A 10,585-nucleotide genomic window follows, 5' to 3' on the forward strand; every position below is an offset into this window, starting at 1 on the left:
AGGAAACCCTAATTCCACTGTGCTTTAACTGTGTCTTGCCCATGAAGAAATCCCAACCTCTAATAAAATTTAATCAAGGGAAGTTCTTTAATTCATAATTTTATTCATATATGAGCCTATGTGAGGCTTCTCAATCATCTATTCATCAAGATTGGAAGTTTGGCCTTGAAAAGTTGACCAGTCAAAGTCATCTGACTAAACTGAGGTCCATGGAGATACGACTTTTGATGTATTTGTCAAATGAAGATGACCCCAAGATAAAACATGTTCCTAAGAACCATATGAATAACTTTCATGTTCATAAAAAATCAATTTGAAACTTGGAAGGTCATCATTCATTTCAAAACATTATAGGTCATTTTGACTGAAACCCTAATTTTGGGTCAACTTACGAAGGACATAATTTCCTTAATTTTTATGATTTTAAGGTCATACCAAATGAATTGGAAATCTTGAGATGTCTACTTCAAATGTTATGTTGGACAAAATTTCATAGTCCTAAAATAAATACATGTGATAATACAAAACATTATAGGTCATCTTGGACCTAATTCATTGAATTTGAAAAAGTACCCACTTCAAATGCCCATAACTTTGTCATAGAAAATACAAATGATGCAAACGTTGAGTCTAAATTGATCATCTTGAAAAGATATACAACTTTTTTGTTGAAGGTTTTTTCATTTGAAGCTTGCGTAATGAAAACAAAGGGGCTTGATTAAGCTTGCTTTTGGTGAACTTTCTTCAAAATGACTTAAACATGTTTTGTACTTGGATTTTCCAGGTCAGTTTTCATTAATTTTCACATGCCAAATTATTTTTCCCAACATGAATTTTGTTCCTTACTTCAAGGGCTTTCCAACCATTACTCACAATACTCATTTGGACTTACCATTTGTGAGTTCCGAAATCCTTTCCATGTATGTGCATTTTGGATATTTCATGTTATAACTTGGTATGCAAGTTGTTTCCATTTTATGTACACGTCCAATTTCTCTTCACATGAACTCAACAAGCTTTTGCATTCATCATTGGGCCTTCCACACGCATGTACAGGCCCATGCACATCAAAGTTCAAATTATCATGCACATGAAAGAAGCGTGTGATCTGATACCTTCAGCTATAAATAGAGGTTCCCTCTCATTCATTTGTTAACCTTTTGGAGATCTGAATTGTTGCAGCATTGAAACCATAGCCATACCAAAGGAATTGTTCAAATTTTGTTCTTACTTTCGAGCTTGAAATTCAGCATCATTAGCTGAGCTTCAAAGCCTAATTCCTTAGCCTTTCATTTCCCCTACATCCATAGATCAAAGAGAAGCAATGAACTTGGAAGATTCGTGGCCATAAGTGCTTCAATTCAGAGGTATACATTCAAACTTTTTGGATCTAGAACTCTTAATTCAGTGTAGCATTCTTGTGTTTGTGTGGTTTTCTGAAGTCCTCACACTTGAGGCAAGCCATTGGTGCTTTCAATTCATCATTTCATGAGCTTACAGATTGAACACCATGATCTTCTCCTTCACATTTCTCTCAATATAGGAAGAGTGAGGAAGATCCAATGGTATAGTGTTGATCTCCATCACACAAGCTTCATTTTTATGTCCTTATTTTCCATTTTCATTAAAACTTTTTTCTCTACAACTTGTGGTCGTAAGTGGTTGTCTCGCCAGAGAAGATGGTGGTATTCACCACCATCACCACGTGTGCGCTCTTATAGCCATTGGATCTGGTTTCCACGTTTTAATCTTGTTCATCCGTTATGGTTACTTCATTTAATGCACATTGTGGTGTGTTTGACTTGGATGCATCGTGCGCCCTCACATTTGGACCATTGCCTGATGCCACATCAATTAATGAGCTTCATCACGTGGCTGTGGTTTTTTTTCCATTTTTTCCATTTTCTTTTATTTTTAGTTAATTCATTTGATTTTCAAAAATTCATAAAAAAATCATTTGAAGTCATAAAAATATGAGACCAACTCCAAAAAAAAATCTTGAAAAATCTAGTTTCATATTTTGGTTTTTAATTATTTTTGTGACTTCATTTGATATTTTTCATGGATTATTTGATTTTTAATAGTTTTTATTCATTTTAAAATACTTTCTGACTTTTGAAAAATTCAAAAATATTTTCATAGCATTTATGGATCATGATAAATCAATGAAAAATAGTCTCATTAATTTCTTATTTGATTTGGGATTTATTTGATATTTTAATTCATATTGTGCTATTTTTAATTGTTTTTAATTGCTTTCTGATTTCAAAAATTTGTGAGAAAATTAATCAAAGCTTGTTTGACTATGTTGAACCTATGAGAATTTAATTGGACTCATTGAAGTTGATTTAAATTGAATTTGAGGTTTGACCTTATTTGTTTATTTTTTATTTGCATTTTATTTTAATTAAAAAAAATACCAAGAAAATACCATTGATTCTTTGACTTGTTATTTTCATTTCTCTTCTGTTTGGTGTTGATTGATGATGATTTGATTCACATTGATCAATTGGATTTGATTGTTGTCTTCTTTTCCCCTCCCTTTCATCTTCATCCTTTTCTTTCCATCATTGGCCAATGAGTTAAAGTCTTGAAGTTGGTCTTGACAAATGAGAGGTTTAACCTTCTTTGATCCAAACCAAACTCAACTTGATCCATGATCAAGTGAGTTGTTTTGTGTCCAAGATAGGTTGCTTCTTGGTCAAACAAATAACTAAAAGTCAATACAAGGCCCTTCCCCTTTTGTTTCGCATGACAAGTTTATGGAGCTTGGCTTACTAGTCATGATCTCTAACTTGTGTTCTTTGCCTATATTTTTATTGACCGACCTCAGATAGGTGTGACTACTACATTAGTCCACTTACGATTGCTTAACATGGCGCTACATTGTCTTATGACAAACTAACATAACTTTACTAACTACTAACTTTAATTTGAGCATTTAATTTCTTGTCATTTACTTTTAATGTCATTTATTTCTTGCTCATTATTCATATTGATTTTCACTTTGCTCACTTGAGCACATATTTTATGTTTATGTCATTTTTCTTTTGCTCATTTGAGCCCATTATTGTATCTAAATATATTGCTATCTTGTGTTTGCTTTGTTTTTGTTTTGTGTGAACCAAATGCCAAAAGGAGAAAGGACTTAGAATTAGGACTTACCTATGCTTAAAGGAGTTCAAGAGCAACTAGGCCTCATGGCTTTAGAATGTAAAATTTATTCAAGAGAAACTAGGCCTCATGCCTTTAGAATGCTAAAATTCAAAGTTGATCTCAAAGGACTTCTCCACCAAACTTATTCTTTGTCAATTCCCCTTATTGTGTTGTGAACTTTTTGATGTTTGCTTTTGTGTGATAGGGATCCCACCTTGAGATTGTGAAAAGAGGACCATTGTCATGAGAAGCCAAGTTAAGAGCCAAGCCAAATGGAGACCCTAGGAGCCTGAATTCAATTGTTTGATTGCTTGTTTGTGTGTCAAGTCCAAAGGAAAGGAGCATCTTAAGTCATCTCTAAGACTTCAAGAAAAGGAACTCCAAGGGTTTTTCTTTCACCTCTTATCTTTGTATGCTTTAGGATTAGCCCTTCTCTTCTCCTCCCCACTCTAACCAAGCCAAAAATCTTTTTCTTCAAACTTTGACTTTGTTTCAAATTAGAAACCTAGGCCTTAAGCCTTTGACTTTTCAAAACTCTTTTCATAAACACTCATTTGTAAATAATCTTAATCCAACTTTGACTTCATTTTGTAAATAAGTCTAACTTGTAAATATAACTCATTTCAAGTTGTTTTGTGGTTCCAATGGCCACTTTGTTAAAACTTTTCAAAAACATTAGTCATAGGTTTGAGTTATCATAGTGGTTGATGTAAATCTCACCCTATCCTTAGTGTTGGATTATAAGCCTTCCATGCTTATTATAGGGTTAACCCCTCACTAGCATGTTAAAGCCTTCCTCACATGGTGGATTGTTGGTTTAGGTTGAGTTTTCTCCCTTTGATAACAAAAGACCTTAAGGCTTTCGATTAAAATCAATTCACCAATCTTTGAAGTTTTTACCCCGAACTACGAGGTTTTGATCCTCCTTTGTGATGGTACGTAGGCAATGGGTTCATCCATTCAAACAACAAAATTTGTAAATATAATCTATTCTCTTCTCATCCCTCCAATCTTTTGTTCAAATCTTTTCACAAATACCAACCTACAACACATATTTGCAAAAAGGGTCCGCTTAGAGTACTAAGGATGTTTTGGGTGCGTAAAACCTTTCCATTTCATAATCAACCCCCTTACCCAGATCTTTGACATTTTTATTAGTTTTTGATTTTAAAAACTTCTTGCTTGGCTTTTGTTCGCTTTTTAGCCTTTCCTTTGGACAAATAAAAGTGCGGTGGCGACTCGAATTGTATGTTGACTTTTGGTTTAGTCAATAATCCTAAAGGTAACGAAAAGCCCGCTACAGGATCCATATGCATATCGCATTGAGTCACACATTGAGTTGCACGTGTCAGTGTGAATTGTTGTTTGTGTGATTATGTGATATGACTGTGTGGATATGATTTTGGTAGATATGTATATACGTGGATTTTAGGTGATCCATTTGATATGAATTGTTGATGTGTTGTTGATGTGATATGTGTGCATATTTGTGATATATGTGATGAAATGGTGACTTGTATACATTATGGAATCATGTGAAAGTTGTATACATGTTTGATGATGATTTGTAAATGATGATGGATGATAATATGTACATGAAATTGATATGTTGTGAAATATGAATTTTGTACATCGTTTAGTATTTATAAATGAATACTTGTGGATTGTTGAGCCATGTCGTATGATGGTAAACATGTGATTCTTTATAAGATGATATGATGCATGTTTGTATGAAGCGTGATGAATTCTAATAATATATGTATGTTTGTTATACATTTCATATTATTATATTTTTCTATAATAATTTGAATTCCCACCCTTCTGTTGGAATGATGTTCTATCGCGACATCGCTCAGGTACCGGAGATAGTGGTTCTTCGCACAAGGATTAGATTCGGAGGCTAGTTCTTGTTGTGTTTTGACCAGGTAGTCTATAGTGATCTGGTCATGTAACACTTGGATTTATGGGATTATTTATATTTGTTTGGATGTTGAGAGATATTGTTGTGCTCTCTTTTATCTTGTTATTTGGATATGTTGGTTTTGATGTTGAGTAGCCTTAGAGCCCAAAACGATATTTTCGTAGATGATTTATGGGAATCATCACTATTTACCATTTATGAAGAGAGATGTTATTCCACTGTGTGAGTTTACATGTTGGTTATTTGGTTTTGATTTATAATCTATGTTACTTGTATGTGACCATGGCATGTGTTGTTTCTGGAAGAAGTAAATGTGATGCCCTCGTGTATGCATGTTTTAATTTACTCTCATTATGCAATTGTATGCTGTATTTGAGTAGTAGTAGTTTGGGTGGGTGGGGGGGGGGGGGGGGGGGGGGGGGGGGGGGGGGGGGGGTGTTTCATTATGTATTGAGTGAATGAAAGGATGTGCTAGTGTAATGTTTGAATTGTTATTTTGTTGAATGTGTTGCTAAAGATGCAATGTTAGTATGTGTCGTACCCCCAAAATTTGCCCCCCATTTTTGCTCTAACCCGAGATCCACCTAACCTCATTCATATTCATCATTCAATCATTCTTAACATGTGTTAACATGCATCATAGATTCGAGGCGCGCGACTAATAAAAATCAGGGTTCGAACTTGAAGATGGTAGTATGGTTCATCATAGGGTGAAACCCTAATTACTTGGTTCCTTGAGGCCTTGATTCTCAAAGATTACACCATGGCATTCTTTTGTACAGTCAACCCTATGTCTTGACTGGTTCTTATGAGATTTGGTGCTTGACATTCCGTATATCTAAATTGACCACCAACCACTTTCCTTGACTTGTGTTGATTGGTTTAAGGCACGTTTACGTTCGCATTCCACTGCATATTGTCAGTATCCCCCCCTTAATGTTAAGATTTGCAATTTAATTTCTAACTCCATCTTAATTAGAATTAACTAATTTTTAATGCTAACTTCTAATTGATTTCGGAATTAATTTCCTTAGAGTCAATTCTAATTGCTAATTTACTTTGGAAGGGAGGAAATTAACTCCCTTTCAATTTAATCTCCAATCCTATTAAATTGTAGAATGCTTGAATTATTTTCAAATGGGCCGGATTTTGGGTAGTAGTAGATTTAGGCTTTGAATCTTTGGGGCTTAATCTTGATTTAAAGGAGCCCAAGATTTACTTCTGCCAAATATGCTTTCATTCTCATAAGAGTTTGGCCCACTTTGTTATATACATTCATAGGCAGCTTGGTTTAACTTGGTCTGAGTATGGAAATACTCGCGACCTACATTTCGAAGCCTTCGACGACTCTTCTTCTGCTTATCCAATGCTACATGAAATTTGCTAACACTTAAAAAAATTGTTCAACTTCCCTCTTAAGTACTGATTTCTACCTTTTAAATCGGTTACGATTTTGGTTTATCATTCCGTTACAACCCAATTTACCTATGAACAAATCAAGTGCAAACTCTAAATAATCTAGAGTTAACAGGTATGCTCAGGAGCCACCAAGTACTTTAAATCTGTACAATTCCAAACTCCCGTTCCAAGACATCTCCGAAAAAGGTGCAACCTGTCCTGCCGTGACCGCTACAAAACCGTGTAACCAGCCGCCTTCCAACCGCCATTGAGTTTTGGCTTTGACATTTCAATCCAATATGATCGATACTGTACCATTCACAACCTGCAAAGAAATAATAACAGGTTTCAATAACATAACGGAATCATGACGAAGTCTTGACACGACAACTCCTAACACCATTCGCACTACCTTCACTTGATAAATCTAATGGTGCACACCCAAGTCAAGTAATAACAGGAAAACAATCACCAAGCCCACTTCGGTTCCGTTTCAACCACTAAGCGCCAGGGATCAATTAATCCTTTTGCTACCAGGACTCACGGCATCTCTTTGGATGTAAACTACTACCAGGTTCGTTCGTTTGTACCTGCAACATGGCAGACACAGCAGGGTCAGATATAACTTCTATGGAGTCAGTTCTATTGGACCATACCTTGTTCTAACATGCGCAAAATTAACTCAACATCATTCTCTTGACACTGCATTAGAATCACATTTCATTACGCTGGCATTTTGAATCGCATTCAGCAGCCTGTTTTTAGCAATAGGAAGAAACCCTTTAATTGACTTGTTGTGACAGCTTTCTTATGAAAATTCATGGAGAGAAAGACAAAATTACAAAGAATTCATGGAGAGAAAAGCCATATTTTGTAACATGCCGACACCGTGTATCCTGCACTCTTTCGTTCATGTCGGCAACAAAAGCAACATCCAACTTGGGCATTCACCTGCAGAATTTGAAGAAAACAGGTAAGATACCAAGAAAATGACAAACGTGTGACACGGCGGTAAGAGTTCTGCAGAAAGACTTGGGTAAATTAACGGTTCACTCATCCCCAACAAATTAATCCATAAAGTGCACAACCAAAAACCTGCAAAACCGACGGAATCAAACCTGCATTAATGATCCGTTTGAGTAATAGCTTAACATCAAAACACCGTTAAAAACAATAAACAATTATTTCCAATTCATTGGTTCATAAACAATTTCGCTCTGCACATTTTAAAATAAACCATCCACCAAGTAATCCAACAATTCATCACCAACGCGCCGACTTCATCTTGCTCATGAAGCCAACCCCGCCGCAAACAAAACCGTAGTAGCCGGCCACAAACAACAGCAGGATGTATACGAAAACCGGCAGCATGTGGAACGACGACGGCATGTTCAAACTGCAAAACTGCAACCGAAGCGCGACTCTGTTGCAGCCGGAAACACAGAAATACGGTGAACCTGCAAAGCCGATAAAACCAGTTCTGCAATAGCCAGTACACCGTACACATTCTAAGTCAAGGCCAACGACGGTTCATAGTACAGGCCTGCAATGCACACGTAACAGCTCCCAATACTCACGTTCCATGACGAGTCCTGCACCAAACCAATCATTAACGATAACTGCACTAACATGTTCACCCAATACTAACAAAATTTAATATTTTTCTAACACATTCCAATTAGAAAAACCAAGTTAACAGAACAAACCTTTCATTGACAGTCAACTTATTTTTAACAAACTGCATTGGTAGTAAAATCCAAATGAAGCTTAAGTAGAATTTCTAATTAACTAACATAACCAGGTGATTACCGCGCTTTACCATAGGGCGTTGTTGAGAGAAATGCACGGCGTAAGGTTTTGTTAATGTGATTACAAATTGATGGCAGTACTGCTAATCAGTCATGGCCTCAACCAGTGATCATTCATATATGCCACAAATGAAGGAGCCGCACATGAAGCTTGCACGGCCGCATTAAAACCACAGATCTCCTTGCGTTTCCAAGCCGGCAGTACAAACTGCCTTGAAACATATCCAATTACTATCCCTGCAATTAATTCACAGACAAACCGCGGCCTTTTCAAATCAGATAATAAAAATAGTGCACTGATTTAACCAAGTTTCATGACAGAAATCTAACTATCATTACTCTAACCTCTAACAAATTCCAAATTAACCAATAAATGTAATTCAGCTCATGTGACATTCAGTTTGTTTAATTTCATTTTGGTTGCAAATTCTGGTAATCTCAGTTGCACTTCATTTAGAGTTTAAGACAGAATGTCGTTGGAATTTCATTTATATTTCAATTAATTTTTGCATTGAAAAAACCTAACAGAATTCGGTTGGCAGAAAAACAGAAAGAATTTGGATTATTTTTTCATTTGAAACTAACATCCCAATTGTAATTAACTAACCTCAAACTCTAACTAATTGGATTGATTCACTAACCTCCTAACAGATTTTCTAACAGAATCTAACAACTAACCTAACTAATTTCATTCTCCTAATCCAACTAACCTAACAGAAACTGAAATCAACGGTTAACTCTAACTGATTTACAACATCCAAGGAACTGAAAACTAACTCTGTGATCTAATCCAACCAATTATCTCCTTCACGTAACTAACTCTGTTAAATCAATTCTGTTAAGTCCACACTATAAAAAAGAGCTCACAATTCACTCTTCGGTTGGTCACAATCACTCACCATTTCAAAGCCCACGATTTCTCAATCTCTCTCTTACCCTCACTCCAAAGCTCTCTCCTTCTCCATTGTTGCCCAGAGCTTCACATCGAAGCTCTGAAACAACTAGAGCTGAAACTTGCCGCACCTCTCAGTACCTCTCTCATGCGAAGAACGGCAATAATCGCGGAACAAACGATTCACAACACACCAAGAATTCCTAAAGTACTAAAAGATTGGAGAAGAAGAGAGAAGACAAAAGAAGAAGCAGAGAAGAGTAAACCGTAAGAGATCGAATTACCTGAGATTTCAACACCGGTAGGTCTTCTTGATTTCATCCCTTTATTCACTAATTTACGTTATCAAAAGATTGTTGAGAGGTCGAGGGCGATTAACCCTTTGATTTTGGATCGAGATGGGGTTCGATTGTCATTTAATATAGGAATTAGGATTTAGGGTTCTCCCTTCGATTCGGGAGATTCTTGGGGAATTAGGAACTTTATTTTGTGTATTCGGTTAGAGGATCTCGAGACGAATAAGTTGATGGTAGTGTCGCTGATTTCTGGAAACCGCCGCCGAGGAAGCCTCCGGCGAGGCGGAGATGTTGGCCGAGTGAGAGAGCGGGACGAGCCTTTTTCAATCTCGTGTTTATCCCATAGGCATTGAATAATGCATCTATTTTCACGACCTTTCACTTCCACCCACGTGTACTCTTGGAACTATGGCTGACTGACCCTTCGTTGCTCGAGTTGACCTAGTCTTCGCCACGTCACCGCTGGCCTTATCCCCTTGAGATTGCTTGATGAACATCGGTGGACCTTACTGGAACTTGGGCTGACTCCTAAAGCCCATTTATTTTGGCTATTGGCACCTCCGATTTCTTCCCGTGGATAGTGGAATTCCATTAGCAGAATTGGGCCTACACCCCACACTCATTTTTGGAATGCACTTCCTGTACAAAAAACTTGGTTTGGGCTCGCCTACAGCCCATTAGCCTGAATTTCAGTTCTCACCCCATTTTACAATTACACCCCATTTTCAATGTATATTTTTTTTTTGTTTTACAATTTAATTAGGTTAATTAGCATAATATTAGTTTAATTAGGTTAGTCATTGAAATTAGAATTTAAATCTTGATCGTTAGGATATTAGAATTTAATTAGGATTTTCATTAGAGTTAATTAGAATTTTTCCTTAGGATTTTAATTAGGAATTTTGATTAGGCTTTGATTAAATTTAGAATTACACCATTCTCAACATTAGGATTAGAATTCAACATTAGGATTAGAATTCATCTTTAGGATTTAATCACCTTTAAACCATGGTTAGAAGTTGATATATTTTTGTAATTGACCATTTTGCCCTTATGGGCTCATTTTGGTATTTTTGTGTTAGAATTTGCACATGCTCCCTTAGGACTTCTAACT

At 36.2% G+C, this 10,585-nt stretch overlaps 1 long non-coding RNA gene across 5 annotated transcripts; it reads right to left on the reverse strand.

The window, feature by feature from the left end:
• Positions 1–6,476: 6,476 nt before the first annotated feature.
• Positions 6,477–9,909, reverse strand: LOC127118966 (uncharacterized). 5 transcript variants are annotated; one of them, XR_007802496.1, is made up of 5 exons: positions 9,460–9,909; positions 8,285–8,520; positions 7,508–8,067; positions 6,888–7,426; positions 6,477–6,800 (listed from the first exon to the last, which is right to left on the reverse strand). It is a non-coding gene; the product is annotated as an uncharacterized LOC127118966 (long non-coding RNA). The 5 variants fall into 5 exon arrangements; XR_007802493.1 differs by having other exon boundaries at positions 6,888–7,230; positions 7,318–8,067; XR_007802495.1 differs by having other exon boundaries at positions 6,888–8,067; positions 8,295–8,520.
• Positions 9,910–10,585: the final 676 nt, after the last annotated feature.

Source organism: Lathyrus oleraceus, chromosome 2, assembly GCF_024323335.1.
Source record: "Lathyrus oleraceus cultivar Zhongwan6 chromosome 2, CAAS_Psat_ZW6_1.0, whole genome shotgun sequence".
Taxonomy (NCBI): Eukaryota; Viridiplantae; Streptophyta; class Magnoliopsida; order Fabales; family Fabaceae; genus Lathyrus; species Lathyrus oleraceus.